Source organism: Oncorhynchus keta, unplaced genomic scaffold (assembly GCF_023373465.1).
Source record: "Oncorhynchus keta strain PuntledgeMale-10-30-2019 unplaced genomic scaffold, Oket_V2 Un_contig_23266_pilon_pilon, whole genome shotgun sequence".
In the NCBI taxonomy this organism is placed as follows: Eukaryota; Metazoa; Chordata; class Actinopteri; order Salmoniformes; family Salmonidae; genus Oncorhynchus; species Oncorhynchus keta.
The window spans coordinates 21,752-41,910 of record NW_026283290.1 but is presented as its reverse complement, the minus strand read 5'-3'; the positions used below and the strand labels follow the sequence as shown (position 1 = coordinate 41,910).

The 20,159-nt window shown below is 43.7% G+C and overlaps 1 pseudogene; it reads left to right on the top strand.

The window, feature by feature from the left end:
• The first annotated feature begins 1,038 nt into the window (after positions 1 to 1,038).
• LOC127921716 (inactive carboxypeptidase-like protein X2) overlaps positions 1,039 to 20,159 on the top strand; it is a 31,163-nt pseudogene continuing 12,042 nt past the window's right edge.

The window sequence follows — 20,159 nt, the reverse complement described above, 5'->3', positions numbered from 1 at the left end:
TGCCATACCAGGCAGTGATGCAACCGGTCAGGATGCTCTCGATGGTGCAGCTGTAGAACCTTTTGAGGATCTCATGACCCATGCCAAATCTTTTCAGTCTCCTGAGGGGGAATAGGTTTTGTCGTGCCCTCTTCACGACTGTCTTGGTGTGTTTGGAACATGATCCAAACACACCTCAACCTGCTCCCCTACAGCCCCGTTGATGAGAATGGAGACGTGCTCGGTCCTCCTTTTCCTGTTGTCCACAATCATCTCCTTCGTCTTGATCACATTGAGGGAGAGGTTGTTGTCCTGGCACCACACGGCCACTGATTTTGGGATAATGGTGTTGATGTGAGCCATGACCACCCTTTCAAATCACTTCATAGCGACAGACTTGAGTGCAACGAGTCTAAGTTACCTTCGTGTTCTTGGGCACAGAGACTATGGTGGCTTGCTTAAAACATGTTGGTATTACAGACTCGGACAAGGAGAGGTTGAAAATGTCAGTGAAGACACTTGCCAGATGGTCAGTGCATGCTCGCAGTACACTTCCTGGTAATCCATCTGGCCCTGAGACCTTGTGACCTCTTACTCACTTGAGAGAAATATGTACAGCATCCACATTTTCTTAACTTTTTCCATATTTAAGTAAGTATTCAATTATTTAATTATTCAAGTATTCAATTTTATTTAAAAAAAACACAGAAATATCTTATTTACATAAGTATTTGGTGGCTCTGGCTCGAAATTGAGCTCAGGTGCATCCTTGTCTGAAGAGGAGAGGCGAGAAGGATCGGAGGACCAATGCGCAGCGTGGTAAGTGTCCTCCGATGCTTCTCGCCTCTCCTCTTCAGACGAAGAGGAGGAGGAAAACCCTTACAGAACCACCCACCACAACAGGACCAAGCAGCGTGGTAACGGGCAGCAGCAACAGCAACAGCGGCCGAAGACACAAGACTCTTGGAAGTGGGAGGAAATCCTCGACAGGAGAGGACCCTGGGCAAAGCCAGGGGAGTGTCGCCGCCCCAAGGTGCACCAGCAAAAGCAGCAGCAGAAATGTCAGGATTCCTGGACATGGGAAGATGTGTTGGATGGCAAGGTTGCTACACATGGGAGGAGATCCAGGCTGGTGGGGATCGCCTACCAAGGGAACAGGTGGAGGCACTGAGGAGAGCAGAGGCAGCCGGAGAGAGAGCCATCGATACAAGGGAACGCGACTGGCAAGGAAGCCCGAGCAGCCCCAAAAAAGTATTGGGGGACTTGGAGCTGTCGGCGAAGCTGAGGCTGAGTCTGAGAGGGTCGAGGAGTTATTGGACAGATTGGAGGAGAGTGAACGAATGGGAGATGAGGAGACACTCGAGGAGTTGTTAACAGAATTGGAGGAGAGTGAAGAGAGAGAGCGGTTGGCGTAGTATGCAAAGCATTTGCCCGGAGGAGCGTACCACCAGTGCCGGCACCCCGCACCAGGCTGTCTCTCTGTCCCATCAATGCAGGTGCTCCCGCCTGTCCGAAGCTACCAGAGTTTCAGCCCCTCAGTCCAGAGGCGCCAGAGCTCCTCTGTCCAGCACGGCCAGAACCTTCCTCCTCTCCAGCACTGCCGGAGTCTCCCGCCTGTCCGGCGCTGCCAGAGCTTCCGCCCCTCAGTCTAGAGGCGCCAGAGCTCCTCTGTCCAGCGCTGCCAGAGCCTTCCCCCTCTCAAGCGCTGCCGAGTCTCCAGTCTGCGCAGCGCCGCCTGAGCTATCCGTCTGCCCAGCGCCGCCTGAGCTGTCCGTCTGCCCAGTGCCGCCTGAGCTGTCCGTCTGTCCAGAGCTGCTAGAGTCTCCCGTCTGTCCAGAGCTGCTAGAGTCTCCCATCTGTCCAGAGCTGCTAGAGTCTCCCGTCTGTCCAGAGCTGCTAGAGTCTCCCCTCCTGTCCAGAGCTGCTAGAGTCTCCCATCTGTCCAGAGCTGCTAGAGTCTCCCATCTGTCCAGAGCTGCTAGAGTCTCCCGTCTGTCCAGAGCTGCTAGAGTCTCCCGCCTGACATGAGCCGCCAGAGCTGCCAGTCTGTCATAAGCCGCCAGAGCCGCCAGTCAGCCAGGATCTGCCAGAGCCACCAGTCAGCCAGGATCTGCCAGAGCCGCCAGTCAGCTAGGATCCGCCAGAGCCGCCAGTCAGCCAGGATCTTTAAAATTTCACCTTTATTAGGCAAGTCAGTTAAGAACATATTCTTATTTTCAATGACGGCCTGGGTTAACTGCCTGTTCAGGGGCAGAACGACAGATTTGTACCTTGTCAGCTCGGGGGTTTGAACTCGCAACCTTCCGGTTACTAGTCCAACGCTCTAACCACTAGGCTACGCTGCCGCCCCGATATGCCAGAGCCTCCAGTCAGCCAGGATATGCCAGAGCCGCCAGTCAACCAGAAGTTGCCAGAGCCGTCAACCAGCCTGAGCTACCCTTCAGTCCTGAGCAACCCCTCAGGCCTGAGCTACCCTTCAGTCCTGAGCTACCCCTCGGTCATGAGCTATTCCTCACCACTCAAGGACGCTAAGGAGGTGGACAAAGACAATGATGGAGTGAGGTCCATGTCCAGAGCCAGAGCCGCCACCACGGACAGATGCCCACCCAGACCCTCCCTATAGGTTTAGGTTGTGCATTCAGAGTCCGCACCTCGGGGGTCACGTGCTGACCATAGTTCTTGTATGTTTTCCTTGTTTTAGTGTTGGTCAGGACGTAAGCTGGGTGGGCATTTTATGTCGTGTGTCTAGTTTGTATATTTCTTGTTTGGTCTGATATGGTTCTCAATCAGAGGCAGGTGTTAGTCATTGTCTCTGATTGGGAACCATATTTAGGTAGCCTGTTTTGTGTTGGGTTTTGTGGGTGGTTGTTTCCTGTCTTTGTGTTCTCTGCACCAGGTAGGACTGTTTCCTGTCTCTGTGTTCTCTGCACCAGATAGGACTGTGTTGGGGGTTTGTGGGTGGTTGTTTCCTGTCTCTGCACCAGATAGGACTGTGTTGGGGTTTGTGGGTGGTTGTTTCCTGTCTTTATGTTCTCTGCACCAGATAGGACTGTGTTGGGGTTTGTGGGTGGTTGTGGTAGAGAGAGAGAGAGAGAGAGAGAGAGAGAGAGAGAGAGAGAGAGCGAGAGAGAGAGAGAGAGAGAGAGAGAGAGAGAGAGAGAGAGAGAGAGAGAGAGAGAGAGAGAGAGAGAGAGAGAGAGAGACAGAGACAGAGACAGAGACAGAGAGAGAGCTACACCCCTCCTCCATCATGCTCACCGACTGATCTGAACGGAAGGTTTTCATGAATGTGGTGTGAAAAGGGAACCGATGGGTAATCATTGTTGCAGAGCGAGAGCAGGTTCACTGACGTGTAACCCAGGGCTTCCCTGGGGCCCTGCTTCCCTCAGCAGCAACCCAGCCCTTAATCAGCTGTGGTGGATTAACACAGACACACACACACTACAATGTCCTGACAAGACACCACAATGTCCTGACAAGACACCACAATGTCCTGACAAGACAACAGAATGTCCTGACAAGACACCACAATGTCCTGACAAGACACCACAATGTCCTGACAAGACACCACAATGTCCTGACAAGACACCAGAATGTCCTGACAAGACAAGACACCTCAATGTCCTGACAAGACAAGACACCTCAATGTCCTGACAAGACAAGACACCTCAATGTCCTGACAAGACAAGACACCAGAATGTCCTGACAAGACAAGACACCAGAATGTCCTGACAAGACAAGACACCTCAATGTCCTGACAAGACAAGACACCTCAATGTCCTGACAAGACGGCGCATGTTTTTCCAAAGCAAATCAAAAGTAAAGAAATTTAAAAGAGAACTAAATAGAAACCAGCACCGTGAGCCAATGACCTCATTGGTCCAGCACCGTGAGCCAATGACCTCATTGGTTAATGAAGGAGACCATTGTTCTCAGGCAGCATCGGGCCTACAGGGGTCCTGTATAAAGCTGGTGAACAATATCATCACGTTTAGCCACTTAAATCAAATCAAATCAAATCAAATGTTATTTGTCACATACACATGGTTAGCAGATGTTAATGCGAGTGTAGCGAAATGCTTGTGCTTCTAGTTCCGACAATGCAGTAATAACCAACAAGAAATCTAGCTAACAATTCCAAAACTACTGTCTTATACACACAAGTGTAAAGGGATAAAGAATATGTACATAAAGATATATGAATGAGTGATGGTACAGAGCAGCATAGGCAAGATGTCCTTGATGATCTTTATGGCCTTCCTGTGACATCGGGTGGTGTAGGTGTCCTGGAGGGCAGGTAGTTTGCCCCCGGTGATGCGTTGTGCAGACCTCACTACCCTCTAACCGTAATATAATATACTCAAATAGCAGGTACTCTTCCACTGAAATAGACCAATGAGGAAAGCACATCTAAGTAAACCTACTTATTAACAGACTGTCGTCAACTGACAGTTTTTAAGCAAATGATGAAAAAGTACCCGGCACTGTGAGGAAAAACAAATTCCCTTGTTTTGGTTTAGTGAAGAAGAACCATTTAACTCTCTCTCTCTGCTGATGATCACATCGTCCGTTAGAATCTCCCCTACCTCCACCCCTACCTCTACCTCTCTACCTCTACCTCTACCTCTCTACCTACCTCTACCTCTCTACCTCTACCCCTAGTGAAGAAGAACCATTTAACTCTCTCTCTCTCTGCTGATGATAAATCGTCCGTCTCCCCAGCAGCCTGTGGTCATATTTGACACCTTCTGCCCTTTGTTCTGGTTAACTGGAAAAAGGAGGCTCTTAATTAATGTCTCTCTCAGAAAACTGCTTGTTAACGGAGGGGGGTGAGCTGAGAAAGTCCCCCTTCGTCTCCAGCTGCTGATCTGGAGTTACAGAGCACATAAGAAAGACACACGGGGCTTTAGGAAAAGACTATATTGTAACTGGTATCTGTCTATGTTAATGGTGCCAGATGTAAGAGAGTTTTAATTAGCAGGACTGGGGGATTCCTACAGCACCAGACTCATCACCCCATACGTTCACCTTGGGCTCAGGGTCGATATCTTTATCCAGGAGACGTGTGTGTGTGTGTGTGTGTGTGTGTGTGTGTGTGTGTGTGTGTGTGTGTGTGTGTGTGTGTGTGTGTGTGTGTGTGTGTGTGTGTGTGTGTGTGTGTGTGTGTGTGTGTGTGTGTGTGTGTGTGTGTGTGTGTGCGTGCGTGCGTGCGTTGTCAGCACAGTGGAATTGTATACATGGTCATATGGACAAGATCTCTGAAGATATTTTCATATCGGCGAAATACATTTGAAATCTATATTTGCTGTTACCTAGTGGATTAGCTACAGGCATAGGATCATCATTTGAACTATATTGTAATCGCAAAAAAATAATGCAGTAGCAGGATTTGAAAGTTTAGTCCATAATGTTGCTTGGTCGGTGGTTAGGCTATTAGCTGGACAAAAGTAGGCTACATGAAAAGTGCAATATTAAACCGTGTGTTATTTGGGGTTTTCAGAGAATTGATGTACATCACAAATCTCATCTGCGTTTCCTGCGTTGCTGGAAAATTCTCAGCAACAAAAGATTGATCAAAGTATGATCCTACATCTGTACTGTAGTTAAATTCACTTTAAGAAATGTATGGTGTCCGTATTTAGGAAAAGACACCATGTTACGGTTTTCTCCTGGTGAAAGAAGAAGTGTGGGTTATTCATAAACATCTTTAATGAAGGATGAAAATACAAACAATATACAAAAACAAGAAACGTGAAAAACCAAAACAGCCCTATCTGGTGCAACAAACACAGAGACAGGAACAATCACCCACGAAACACTCAAAGAATATGGCTGCCTATATATGGTTCCCAGTCAGAGACAACGATAAACACCTGCCTCTGATTGAGAACCACTCTAGGCAACCATAGACTTACCTAGACTACTCTACTAAACATGACCCCATTAATCTACAAAACCCCTAGACAAGACAAACACATAATCACCCATGTCACACCCTGGCCTGACCAATATAATAAAGAAAACACAAAATACTAAGACCAGGGCGTGACACACCAACTCCTAGTGACTCTGACACAGCTCCCATGGACGTTTGCTTCCTAATATGGACACTGTGTACGTCAGTCCAGCGTGGAACAGCTCGGCTTTGACCACTTTAAACTAATTCCTTCTATAATATATAATAATATATGCCATTTAGCAGACGCTTTTATCCAAAGCGACTTACAGTCATGTGTGCATACATTCTACGTATGGGTGGTCCCGGGAATCGAACCCACTACCCTGGCGTTACAAGCGCCATGCTCTACCAACTGTGCTACAGAAGGACCTTCTTCTTACACTTTGTTGACTTTCTCTCTCCTCCCACGTTTTAGGAGCGACTGGGTGACGTCATACAAGGTCCTTGTGAGCAACGACAGTCACACCTGGGTCACTCTGAAGAATGGATCACAAGACCTGGTGAGTAGCTAGCTGAGATCATGATCAATAGATATGATTGGGGTGGAGATCAATAGATATGATTGGGGTGGAGATCAATAGATATGATTGGGGAGGAGATCAATAGATATGATTGGGGTGGAGATCAATAGATATGATTGGGGTGGAGATCAATAGATATGATTGGGGTGGAGATCAATAGATATGATTGGGGTGGAGATCAATAGATATGATTGGGGTGGTGATCAATAGATATGATTGGGGTGGAGATCAATAGATATGATTGGGGTGGAGATCAATAGATATGATTGGGGTGGAGATCAATAGATATGATTGGGATGGAGATCAATAGATATGATTGGGATGGAGATCAATAGATATGATTGGGATGGAGATCAATAGATATGATTGGGATGGAGATCAATAGATATGATTGGGATGGAGATCAATAGATATGATTGGGATGGAGATCAATAGATATGATTGGGATGGAGATCAATAGATATGATTGGGATGGAGATCAATAGATATGATTGGGGTGGAGATTAATAGATATGATTGGGATGGAGATCAATAGATATGATTGGGATGGAGATCAATAGATATGATTGGGATGGAGATCAATAGATATGATTGGGATGGAGATCAATAGATATGATTGGGATGGAGATCAATAGATATGATTGGGATGGAGATCAATAGATATGATTGGGGTGGAGATCAATAGATATGATTGGGGAGGAGATCAATAGATATGATTGGGGTGGAGATCAATAGATATGATTGGGGTGGAGATCAATAGATATGATTGGGGTGGAGATCAATAGATATGATTGGGGTGGAGATCAATAGATATGATTGGGGTGGAGATCAATAGATATGATTGGGAGGAGATCAATAGATATGATTGGGATGGAGATCAATAGATATGATTGGGATGGAGATCAATAGATATGATTGGGATGGAGATCAATAGATATGATTGGGGTGGAGATCAATAGATATGATTGGGATGGAGATCAATAGATATGATTGGGATGGAGATCAATAGATATGATTGGGATGGAGATCAATAGATATGATTGGGATGGAGATCAATAGATATGATTGGGGTGGAGATTTGTAGATATGATTGGGAGGAGATCAATAGATATGATTGGGATGGAGATCAATAGATATGATTGGGGTGGAGATCAATAGATCATTGGGATGGTGATCAATAGATATGATTGGGGTGGAGATCAATAGATATGATTGGGGTGGTCTAGATATGATTGGGATGGAGATCAATAGATATGATTGGGGTGGATCAATAGATATGATTGGGATGGAGATCAATAGATATGATTGGGGAGGAGATCAATAGATATGATTGGGGTGAAGATCAATAGATATGATTGGGGTGGAGATCAATAGATATGATTGGGGTGGTGATCAATAGATATGATTGGGGTGGTGATCAATAGATATGATTGGGGTGGAGATCAATAGATATGATTGGGGTGGTCCAATAGATATGATTGGGGTGGAGATCAATAGGATATGATTGGGATGGAGATCAATAGATATGATTGGGGTGGAGATCAATAGATATGATTGGGATGGAGATCAATAGATATGATTGGGGTGGTCCATAGATGTACTGATTGGGATGGTCAATAGATATGATTGGGGTGGAGATCAATAGGTCATATGATTACCATGGTCCATAGATCTGATTGGGATGAAGATCAATAGATATGATTACCATGGTCCATAGATGTACAGTTGTTACCATTGGTCCATAGAACATTCTGGAAGAGTTTGTTTCTTGGATCCATATTGATGTTCCAATGTATTACCATCTAAGGTCCATAGATGTACTGTATTACCATGGTCCATAGATGTGTACTGTATTACCATGTATTACCATGGTCCATAGATGTACTGTATTACCATGGTCCATAGATGTACTGTATTACCATGGTCCATAGATGTACTGTATTACCATGGTCCATAGATGTACTGTATTACCATGGTCCATAGATGTACTGTATTACCATGGTCCATAGATGTACTGTATTACCATGGTCCATAGATGTACCATGTATTACCATGGTCCATAGATGTACTGTATTACCATGGTCCATAGATGTACTGTATTACCATGGTCCATAGATGTACTGTATTACCATGGTCCATAGATGTACTGTATTACCATGGTCCATAGATGTACTGTATTACCATGGTCCATAGATGTACTGTATTACCATGGTCCATAGATGTACTGTATTACCATGGTCCATAGATGTACTGTATTACCATGGTCCATAGATGTACTGTATTACCATGGTCCATAGATGTACTGTATTACCATGGTCCATAGATGTACTGTATTACCATGGTCCATAGATGTACTGTATTACCATGGTCCATAGATGTACTGTATTACCATGGTCCATAGATGTACTGTATTACCATGGTCCATAGATGTACTGTATTACCATGGTCCATAGATGTACTGTATTACCATGGTCCATAGATGTACTGTATTACCATGGTCCATAGATGTACTGTATTACCATGGTCCATAGATGTACTGTATTACCATGGTCCATAGATGTACTGTATTACCATGGTCCATAGATGTACTGTATTACCATGGTCCATAGATGTACTGTATTACCATGGTCCATAGATGTACTGTATTACCATGGTCCATAGATGTACTGTATTACCATGGTCCATAGATGTACTGTATTACCATGGTCCATAGATGTACTGTATTACCATGGTCCATAGATGTACTGTATTACCATGGTCCATAGATGTACTGTATTACCATGGTCCATAGATGTACTGTATTACCATGGTCCATAGATGTACTGTATTACCATGGTCCATAGATGTACTGTATTACCATGGTCCATAGATGTACTGTATTACCATGGTCCATAGATGTACTGTATTACCATGGTCCATAGATGTACTGTATTACCATGGTCCATAGATGTATTACCATGGTCCATAGATGTACTGTATTACCATGGTCCATAGATGTACTGTATTACCATGGTCCATAGATGTACTGTATTACCATGGTCCATAGATGTACTGTATTACCATGGTCCATAGATGGTACTGTATTACCATGGTCCATAGATGTACTGTATTACCATGGTCCATAGATGTATTACCATGGTCCATAGATGTACTGTATTACCATGGTCTATAGATGTACTGTATTACCATGGTCTATAGATGGTACTGTATTACCATGGTCCATAGATGTATTACCATGGTCCATAGATGTATTACCATGGTCCATAGATGTACTGTATTACCATGGTCCATAGATGTACTGTATTACCATGGTCCATAGATGGTACTGTATTACCATGGTCTATAGATGTACTGTATTACCATGGTCTATAGATGGTACTGTATTACCATGGTCCATAGATGTATTACCATGGTCCATAGATGTACTGTATTACCATGGTCCATAGATGTACTGTATTACCATGGTCCATAGATGTACTGTATTACCATGGTCCATAGATGTACTGTATTACCATGGTCCATAGATGTACTGTATTACCATGGTCCATAGATGTACTGTATTACCATGGTCCATAGATGTACTGTATTACCATGGTCCATAGATGTACTGTATTACCATGGTCCATAGATGTACTGTATTACCATGGTCCATAGATGTACTGTATTACCATGGTCCATAGATGTACTGTATTACCATGGTCCATAGATGTACTGTATTACCATGGTCCATAGATGTACTGTATTACCATGGTCCATAGATGTACTGTATTACCATGGTCCATAGATGTACTGTATTACCATGGTCCATAGATGTACTGTATTACCATGGTCCATAGATGTACTGTATTACCATGGTCCATAGATGTACTGTATTACCATGGTCCATAGATGTACTGTATTACCATGGTCCATAGATGTACTGTATTACCATGGTCCATAGATGTACTGTATTACCATGGTCCATAGATGTACTGTATTACCATGGTCCATAGATGTACTGTATTACCATGGTCCATAGATGTACTGTATTACCATGGTCCATAGATGTACTGTATTACCATGGTCCATAGATGTACTGTATTACCATGGTCCATAGATGTATTACTGTATTACTGTATTACCATGGTCCATAGATGTACTGTATTACCATGGTCCATAGATGTACTGTATTACCATGTTCCATAGATGTATTACCTTGGTCCATAGATGTACTGTATTACCATGGTCCATAGATGTATTACCATGGTCCATAGATGTACTGTATTACCATGGTCCATAGATGTACTGTATTACCATGGTCCATAGATGTACTGTATTACCATGGTCCATAGATGTACTGTATTACCATGGTCCATAGATGTATTACCATGGTCCATAGATGTACTGTATTACCATGGTCCATAGATGTACTGTATTACCATGGTCTATAGATGTACTGTATTACCATGGTCTATAGATGTACTGTATTACCATGGTCCATAGATGTACTGTATTACCATGGTCCATAGATGGTACTGTATTACCATGGTCCATAGATGAGATACTGTATTACCATGGTCCATTTTTTATGTACTGTATTAACCATGGTCCATAGATGTACTGTATTACCATGGTCCATAGATGTACTGTATTACCATGGTCCATAGATGTACTGGTCATTACCATGGTCCATAGATGTACTGTATTACCATGGTCCATAGATGTACTGTATTACCATGGTCCATAGATGTATTACCATGGTCCATAGATGTACTGTATTACCATGGTCCATAGATGTACTGTATTACCATGGTCCATAGATGTACTGTATTACCATGGTCCATAGATGTACTGTATTACCATGGTCCATAGATGTAAATGTATTACCATGGTCCATAGATGTACTGTATTACCATGGTCCATAGATGGTACTGTATTACCATGGTCCATAGAGTACTGTACTATATTACCATGGTCCATAGATGTACTGTATTACCATGGTCCATAGATGTACTGTATTACCATGGTCCATAGATGTACTGTATTACCATGGTCCATAGATGTACTGTATTACCATGGTCCATAGATGTACTGTATTACCATGGTCCATAGATGTACTGTATTACCATGGTCCATAGATGTACTGTATTACCATGGTCCATAGATGTACTGTATTACCATGGTCCATAGATGTACTGTATTACCATGGTCCATAGATGTACTGTATTACCATGGTCCATAGATGTACTGTATTACCATGGTCCATAGATGTACTGTATTACCATGGTCCATAGATGTACCATGGTCCATTGTATTACCATGGTCCATAGATGTACTGTATTACCATGGTCCATAGATGTACTGTATTACCATGGTCCATAGATGTACTGTATTACCATGGTCCATAGATGTACTGTATTACCATGGTCCATAGATGTACTGTATTACCATGGTCCATAGATGTACTGTATTACCATGGTCCATAGATGGTACTGTATTACCATGGTCCATAGATGTACTGTATTACCATGGTCCATAGATGGTACTGTATTACCATGGTCCATAGATGGTACTGTATTACCATGGTCCATAGATGTACTGTATTACCATGGTCTATAGATGTACTGTATTACCATGGTCCATAGATGTACTGTATTACCATGGTCCATAGATGTACTGTATTACCATGGTCCATAGATGTACTGTATTACCATCCCGATCCATAGTCTCTTATTCACTGTGTTGCTCATCTGCTTGTCTCATAGATGTTCATTGGTAACATGGAGAAAGAGATCCCTGTATTGATGTACATGTTTCCTGTGGCCATAGCCGTGGCTCGTTACCAGGGTCATAGATGTTCCTGGTTCAACCGTGGCAGCATCTGTATGAGAGTGGAGATCCTGGGATGTACCATGGTCCAGGTACATGCTATGTGTCTACTGTGGATTCTACTAGGTAACTGCTGTATTACTGTGGATTCTACTAGGTAACTGCTGTGTATACTGTGATTCTATGGTAACCTGTGTGTAACTGTGTGATTATACAGGTAACCTGTGTGTACTGTGTGATTCTACTAGGTAACTGCTGTGTGTACTGTGTGATTCTACTAGGTACCTGCTGTGTGTGTACTGTGTGATTCTATCTTAACTGCTGTGTGATTCTACTAGGTAACTGCTGTATTACTGTCATGGTTCTACTAGGTAACTGCTGTGTGTTACTGTGTTTCTACTAGAGTAACTGCTGTGTGTGTACTGTGTGATTCTACTAGGTACCTGCTGTGTGTACTGTGTGATTATACTAGGTAACTGCTGTTGTACTGTGGTTCTACTAGGTAACTGCTGTGTGTACTGTGGATTCTGGGATAACTGCTGTGTGTACTGTGTGATTCTACTAGGTAACTGCTGTGTGTACTGTGTGATTCTACTAGGTAACTGCTGTGTGTACTGTGTGATTCTACTAGGTAACTGCTGTGTGTACTGTGTGATTCTACTAGGTAACTGCTGTGTGTACTGTGTGATTCTACTAGGTAACTGCTGTGTGTACTGTGTGATTCTACTAGGTAACTGCTGTGTGTACTGTGTGATTCTACTAGGCAACTGCTGTGTGTGTACTGTGTGATTCCACTAGGTAACTGCTGTGTGTATACTGTGTGATTCTACTAGGTACCTGCTGTGTGTACTGTGTGATTCTACTAGGTAACTGTTGTGTGTACTGTCTGATTCTACTAGGTAACTGCTGTGTGATTCTACTAGCTAACTGCTGTGTGTACTGTGTGATTCCACTAGGTAACTGCTGTGTGTGTACTGTGTGATTCTACTAGGTAACTGCTGTGTGTACTGTGTGATTCTACTAGGTAACTGCTGTGTGTATACTGTGTGATTCCACTAGGTAACTGCTGTGTGTACTGTGTGATTCTACTAGGTACCTGCTGTGTGTACTGTGTGATTCTACTAGGTAACTGCTGTGTGTACTGTGTGATTCTACTAGGTAACTGCTGTGTGTACTGTGTGATTCTACTAGGTAACTGCTGTGTGTACTGCGTGATTCTATTAGGTAACTGTTGTGTGTAACTGTGTGATTCTACTAGGTAACTGCTGTGTGTACTGTGTGATTCTACTAGGTAACTGTTGTGTGTACTGTCTGATTCTACTAGGTAACTGCTGTGTGATTCTACTCGGTAACTGCTGTGTGTGTACTGTGTGATTCTACTAGGTAACTGCTGTGTGTAACTGTGTGATTATACTAGGTACCTGCTATGTGTGTAACTGTGTGATTCTACTAGGTAACTGCTGTGTGTGTAACTGTGTGATTCTACTAGGTAACTGCTATGTGTGTAACTGTGTGATTCTACTAGGTAACTGCTGTGTGTACTGTGTGATTCTACTAGGTAACTGCTGTGTGTACTGTGTGATTCTACTAGGTAACTGCTGTGTGTACTGTGTGATTCTACTAGGTACCTGCTGTGTGTACTGTGTGATTCTACTAGGTAACTGTTGTGTGTACTGTGTGATTCTACTAGGTAACTGCTGTGTGATTCTACTGTGTGATTCTACTAGGTAACTGCTGTGTGTACTGTGTGATTCTACTAGGTAACTGCTGTGTGTACTGTGTGATTCTACTAGGTAACTGCTGTGTGTACTGTGTGATTCTACTAGGTAACTGCTGTGTGTACTGTGTGATTCTACTAGGTACCTGCTGTGTGTACTGTGTGATTCTACTAGGTAACTGCTGTGTGTACTGTGTGATTCTACTAGGTAACTGCTGTGTGTACTGTATTCTACTGGTAACTGCTGTGTGTATGATTCTACTAGGTAACTGCTGTGTGTTCTACTAGGTGTGTGATTCTACTAGGTAACTGTTGTGTGTACTGTGTGATTCTACTAGGTAACTGCTGTGTGTACTGATTCTACTAGGTAACTGCTGTGTGTACTGTGTGATTCTACTAGGTAACTGCTGTGTGTATACTGTGTGATTCTACTAGGTAACTGCTGTGTGTACTGTGTGATTCTACTAGGTAACTGCTGTGTGTATTCTACTAGGTAACTGCTGTGTGTACTGTGTGATTCTACTAGGTAACTGCTGTGTGTAACTGCTGTGTGATTCTACTAGGTAACTGCTGTGTGTACTGACAGGGGAGTGATTCTACTAGGTAACTGCTGTGTGTACCTACTGTGTGATTCTACTAGGTAACTGCTGTGTGTACTGTGTGATTCTACTAGGTACCTGCTGTGTGTACTGTGTGATTCCACTAGGTAACTGCTGTGTGTACTGTGTATGAATTCTGAGTAATATACAACTAGGTAACTGCTGTGTGTACTGTGTGATTCTACTAGGTAACTGCTGTGTGTACTGTAGTGATTCTATTAGGTAACTGTTGTGTGTAACTGTGTGATTCTACTAGGTAACTGCTGTGTGTACTGTGTGATTCTACTAGGTAACTGTTGTGTGTACTGTCTGATTCTACTAGGTAACTGCTGTGTGATTCTACTAGGTAACTGCTGTGTGTACTGTGTGATTCTACTAGGTAACTGCTGTGTGTATACTGTGTGATACTACTAGGTACCTGCTGTGTGTACTGTGTGATTCTACTAGGTAACTGCTATGTGTGTAACTGTGTGATTCTACTCGGTAACTGCTGTGTGTACTGTGTGATTCTACTCGGTAACTGCTGTGTGTACTGTGTGAATCTATCTGATAACTGCTGTGTGTACTGTGTGATTCTACTCGGTAACTGCTGTGTGTAACTGTCTGACAGGGGGTGGTGTACCTAATAAACTGACCAGTGGCCCTCAGTGTATTAAGGTGAATGACAGTAGTAGACGGGGGTGTACCTAATATACTGTCCAGTTACCCTCAGTGTATTAAGGTGCATGACAGTAGTAGACAAGGGGGTAGTGTACCTAATATACTGTCCAGTTACCCTCAGTGTATTAAGGTGCATCACAGTAGTAGACAAGGGGGTGGTGTACCTAATATACTGTCCAGTTACCCTCAGTGTATTAAGGTGCATCACAGTAGTAGACAAGGGGGTGGTGTACCTAATATACTGTCCAGTTACCCTCAGTGTATTAAGGTGCATGACAGTAGTAGACAGGGGGTGGTGTACCTAATAAACCTCAGTGTATGAATGGCCTAGACAGGGGTGGTGTACCTAATAAACTGGCCAGTTACCCTCAGTGTATTAAGGTGAATGACAGTAGCAGACAAGGGGGTGGTGTACCTAATATACTGTCCAGTTACCCTCAGTGTATTAAGGTGAATGACAGTAGTAGACAGGGGGTGGTGTACCTAATAAACTGGCCAGTTACCCTCAGTGTATTAAGGTGAATGGCAGTAGTAGACAGGGGGTGGTGTACCTAATATACTGGCCAGTTACCCTCAGTGTATTAAGGTGAATGACAGTAGTAGACAGGGGGTGGTGTACCTAATATACTGGCCAGTTACCCTCAGTGTATTAAGGTGAATGACAGTAGTAGACAGGGGGTGGCGTACCTAACAAACCTCAGTGTGTGAATGGCAGTAGCAGACAGGGGGTGGTGTATAGATGGTACTGTATTACCATTGTCCATAGATGTATTACAGACATGCACTGTCAACTGTGGGACCTTATACAGACAGGTACACGTCTTGGCAAATCATGTCAAAATCAATTAAATTTACCACAGGTGGACTCCAATCAAGTTGTAGAATCATCTCAACGGTGATCAATGGAAACAGGATGCACCTGAGCTCAGTTTAGAGTCTCATAGCAAAGGGTCTGAATACTTATGTAAATAAGGTATTTCTGTTTTTTATTTTTTAATAAAATTGCAAAAAAATTCAAAAAACCTGTTTTCACTCTGTCATGATGGGGTATTTATTGTGTGTAGATTAATGAGGAACAATTTTAATTTAATCCATTTTCAGAATAAGGCTTTAGAGTAACAAAATGTGGAAAAAGTGACATGGTCTGAATGCTTTCTGAAGGCCACTATATACCTTAAAGCCACTATATACCTTAAAGCCACTATATACCTTACAGCCATTATATACCTTAAAGCCACTATATACCTTAAAGCCACTATATACCTTACAGCCATTATATACCTTAAAGCCACTATATACCTTAAAGCCACTATATACCTTACAGCCTAAGTCAGTAAAGTGACAGGGTCTGAATGCTTTCTGAAGGCCACTATATACTTTAAAGCCACTATATACCTTAAAGCCACTATATACCTTAAAGCCACTATATACCTTAAAGCCACTATATACCTTAAAGCCTAAGATAGTAAAGCTAAAACACTTGAGAGCTCTCAACAAGTTTGACAAACAATAAAAAAACCTTTGGGGGAGGGGGGGGGCGCCCCCCGAAAACAATATAAAAAGGTTAGGTCCTTTTCCATGGACCGAACAGTGTAGGTAGCTAGCAATGCTCAATCGACTTCGCGTCACGTAATGCACTTCCAGAACCAGGGCATGAGCATTGCCACACAACAAACTAAACCCAGTCTTTACAGGGGAATATACCACAGGAGGCTGCTGAAGGGAGGACGGCTCTTAATAATGTCTGGAACTGAGCCAATGGAACGGCATCTGACACGCGGAAACCATGGAAACCACATTTTTAAAAAATGTATTTGATACCATTCCACTCCAGTCATTTCCACATGCCTGTCCTTCCCAATTCAGGTGACACCAACCTCCATTTTGTGGTATCGTGACTGTAACCCATTGATCACTATCAGACCTATCTAGCTCTTCAGTTGACACATGTACTGTTGTCGATGTAGTGATTTGTTCAATGACTTGATATGGGATGTGTTTGTTGTCAGACTCTCAGAACTATTACCACAGACGGAACGAGATCACAACCACAGACAACCTGGACTTCAAACATCACAGCTACAAAGACATGAGGCATGTAAGTAGAGTAATGCTGGGCAGATACTACACCACAGAGTAATGCTGGGCAGATACTACACCACAGAGTAATGCTGAGCAGATACTACACCACAGAGTAATGCTGAGCAGATACTACACCACAGAGTAATGCTGGGCAGATACTACACTACACCACAGAGTAATGCTGGGCAGATACTACACCACAGAGTAATGCTGGGCAGATACTACACCACAGAGTAATGCTGGGCAGATACTACACCACAGAGTAATGCTGGGCAGATACTACACCACAGAGTAATGCTGGGCAGATACTACACCACAGAGTAATGCTGGGCAGATACTACACCACAGAGTAATGCTGGGCAGACACTACACCACAGAGTAATGCTGGGCAGATACTACACCACAGAGTAATGCTGGGCAGATACTACACCACAGAGTAATGCTGGGCAGACACTACACCACAGAGTAATGCTGGGCAGATACTACACCACAGAGTAATGCTGGGCAGATACTACACCACAGAGTAATGCTGGGCAGATACTACACCACAGAGTAATGCTGAGCAGATACTACACCACAGAGTAATGCTGGGCAGATACTACACCACAGAGTAATGCTGGGCAGATACTACACTACAGAGTAATGCTGGGCAGATACTACACCACAGAGTAATGCTGGGCAGATACTACACTACAGAGTAATGCTGGGCAGATACTACACCACAGAGTAATGCTGGGCAGATACTACACTACACCACAGAGTAATGCTGGGCAGATACTACACTACACCACAGAGTAATGCTGGGCAGATACTACACTACACCACACCACAGAGTAATGCTGGGCAGATACTACACTACACCACAGAGTAATGCTGGGCAGATACTACACTACACCACACCACAGAGTAATGCTGGGCAGACACTACACTACACCACAGAGTAATGCTGGGCAGATACTACACTACACCACACCACAGAGTAATGCTGGGCAGATACTACACTACACCACAGAGTAATGCTGAGCAGATACTACACTACACCACAGAGTAATGCTGGGCAGACACTACACTACACCACACCACAGAGTAATGCTGGGCAGACACTACACTACACCACAGAGTAATGCTGAGCAGACACTACACTACACCACAGAGTAATGCTGAGCAGATACTATACTACACCACAGAGTAATGCTGAGCAGATACTATACTACACCACAGAGTAATGCTGAGCAGATACTACACTACACCACAGAGTAATGCTGAGCAGATACTACACTACACCACAGAGTAATGCTGAGCAGATACTACACTACACCACAGAGTAATGCTGAGCAGATACTACACTACACCACAGAGTAACGCTGAGCAGATACTACACTACACCACAGAGTAATGCTGAGCAGATACTACACTACACCACAGAGTAATGCTGAGCAGATACTACACTACACCACAGAGTAATGCTGGGCAGATACTATACTACACCACAGAGTAATGCTGGGCAGATACTACACTACACCACAGAGTAATGCTGGGCAGACACTACACTACACCACAGAGTAATGCTGGGCAGATACTATACTACACCACAGAGTAATGCTGGGCAGATACTACACTACACCACAGAGTGATGCTGGGCAGATACTATACTACACCACAGAGTAATGCTGGGCAGATACTACACTACACCACAGAGTAATGCTGGGCAGATACTATACTACACCACAGAGTAATGCTGAGCAGACACTACACCACAGAGTAATGCTGGGCAGATACTACACTACACCACAGAGTAATGCTGGGCAGATACAACACTACACCACAGAGTAATGCTGAGCAGATACACCACTACACCACAGAGTAATGCTGAGCAGACACTACACTACACCACAGAGTAATGCTGAGCAGACACTACACCACACCACAGAGTAATGCTGGGCAGACACTACACTACACCACAGAGTAATGCTGAGCAGATACTACACTACACCACAGAGTAATGCTGAGCAGACACTACACTACACCACAGAGTAATGCTGGGCAGATACTACACTACGCCACAGGTAATGCTGGGCAGACACTACACCACAGAGTAATGCTGGCAGATACTACACTACACCACAGAGTAATGCTGAACAGACACTACACCACACCACAAAGTAATGCTGGGCAGACACTACACCACAGAGTAATGCTGGGCAGACACTACACCACAGAGTAATGCTGGGCAGACACTACACTACACCACAGAGTAATGCTGGGCAGGTACTACACTACACCACAGAGTAATGCTGGGCAGATACTACACTACACCACAGAGTAATGCTGGGCAGATACTACACTACACCACAGAGTAATGCTAGGCAGATACTATACTACACCACAGAGTAATGCTGAGCAGATACTACACTACACCACAGAGTAATGCTGAGCAGACACTACACCACACCACAGAGTAATGCTGAACAGAAACTACACTACACCACAGAGTAATGCTGGGCAGATACTACACAACACCACAGAGTAATGCTGGGCAGACACTACACTACACCACAGAGTAATGCTGGGCAGATACTACACTACACCACAGAGTAATGCTGGGCAGATACTACACTACACCACAGAGTAATGCTGGGCAGACACTGCACTACGCCACAGAGTAATGCTGGGCAGATACTATACTACGCCACAGAGTAATACTGAGCAGACACTAAGCGAAATGGAGGAACCCAGTCTTTGCTCTGGAGAGAGGCAGTTTAAACCAATGAACATTTAAATGGTACCAATGTACTAGAATTTAGAACATTTAGAATGTTTTTAAATGGTACCAA